This window comes from Chiloscyllium plagiosum, unplaced genomic scaffold (assembly GCF_037043375.1).
Source record: "Chiloscyllium plagiosum isolate Xiang-an unplaced genomic scaffold, Cpla_swu_hap1 HiC_scaffold_45, whole genome shotgun sequence".
NCBI classification, from domain to species: domain Eukaryota; kingdom Metazoa; phylum Chordata; class Chondrichthyes; order Orectolobiformes; family Hemiscylliidae; genus Chiloscyllium; species Chiloscyllium plagiosum.
In genome coordinates, this window is record NW_028270183.1 from 87,500,921 (window position 1) to 87,502,998 (window position 2,078).

A 2,078-nucleotide genomic window follows, 5' to 3' on the forward strand; every position below is an offset into this window, starting at 1 on the left:
TCGAGATTATATACAGAAGAAGACTACGTTATTAGATAGTCTTTATAAATCAGATAGAGAATGTAGTGTCCTACGACCAGTGGGGGTATCTTCCGTCAGTACTATTTATCATTTACTTCATGATGAAGTATTGGGAGATATAGATAATCTGCTTAAAACATGGGATTAGGATTTGGGACTAGAAATCTCTATAGAAACGTGGAATGATATTTGGGAAAATGCTAGAAGAATTACTATCTGTAACAGAACCCAGGCTATCCAGCTGAAGATACTTCATAGGGCCCATATAGCACCGGTTCGATTGGCAAAATTTAAGGCAGGAGCATCTCCAATGTGTCCTAAATCCAAAATAGAGGTGAGCACTCTTGTACATTGCTTATGGACCTGTCATAAGATCCGTAGATAATGGACTAAAGTAGCAAGTACCCTGACAGAAATTTTAGGAACGGAAACTAAAGTGGACCCTGTATCTCTCCTCTTGCGCTTTTCGAACTTTCCCTCCCTGGACACGTACGGGAAGAGACTATTTTCTATTCTTTCTTTCTGTGCAAGGAAAAATATTTTGGTGAACTGGGCGGCTGAAGGCCCCCCTGGACTTTCAAATTGGCACAGATTAATTATTGAATGTATTCCCCTTGACTTCCTTAGAAATATGGTGCACCGAAAGACCGAATTATTTTATAAAATATGGCAGCCCTTCTTGAATTACATAAATACAGATGTTTCGGCTATCCTAACAAGGGCTTTTATTTAATTGAGATTACAAACCTGGCTGGTCCGGGACCCTTTGGGGGAGAAATCCCGCACGAATATGGGTTTTATTACATCTGATGTTAACACATTCCGAGCATGTAAGAGACTTAAATATACACTCTGGTTAGTTGTCGGTTAAATTAGTAGATAGTTGAGTTTTGTTTGTTTTTTTTTTCTTCTTTTTCGTTTTTTTTGTTTTGTTTTGTTTTTTTGTTAAATTTTGGCTATTGTATATTTGAGCTAATTGTATATCAATGTTTATATCTGAGAGTTTTGTTTATTTTTGTAAACTTGTAAAAATGTTAAATTTCTAATAAAATATCTATAAAAATAACTCCACATGGAGGGTCGCCCAAGGTTGGAATTAAGGTAAGCTGCTTGGTAATGTGAAGCATCAGTGCTGAACACAGATCCACCATGCTCCTCTGTGGCTTAAGGGAAAAAAAAACTGTCTGACTTCTTCCTGTCACTGAACCTAACCCAGTCTGAGACCTTTATCATCGGCCATATGACCAACTTGGTAACATTTAAAGTTTGTTGTGAGTAATGGAGGAGTGGGACTAGAAAGGCAAACTGTTGACACCCTCCAAACTCAGTCAGAACCAGAGTGAGGAGAAATTCACAAAGTCGGATTTAATTCAAGTGGGAATTCTCTTTCCCAGAAGTTTCCCATGGAGAGAAAACAGCAGCTGGGAACACAATGAGATGAGCCATGTCCTGATTTACTGGTGGAGTAGTGTCAAAGGGCCGAAATGCCCAATCGTGTCTGTCAGCCCTATGTTCTGATGTTCCATTCAGCCCTTCGGACCTGCTATACGGGCACATCGAGGCCACTCCGATGGGTAGGTTTAATTTCAGAAATATACTTGGAAATTCCAGGCTGAGTCAGGAAGTGACACCTACCCCCAATCCCTCTTTTCAGGCCTCCCCTCTCTGTAACTTCGGCTGCCCACTTGGGTTATGTTACAGACCCAGATTCGTTGTGGATACAGCCCCCAAACCCCACCCAGTGTTAACTCAATCAAATCCTCGACTCTCCCTGAATGCAACATTGTACAACACGACTTCCTGTAAAATAACCAGTTACTTTCCAAAAGCATAACATAAGAACGAAAAAATGGGAACAGGAGGGGTCTATTCGGCCCCTCAAACCTGCACTTCATTCAATAAGAAGATGGCTGATCTACTCCAGGGCTCAACTCCAATTTCCTGCTAACCCGTTGTATTCTTCAACTCGCTGATATGTCAAAAACCATTCCACTCCGTCTGTAAATACATACAGTGTCCCAGTCCCCACAACTCTCTGCGTTCGGGTATTCCAGGTA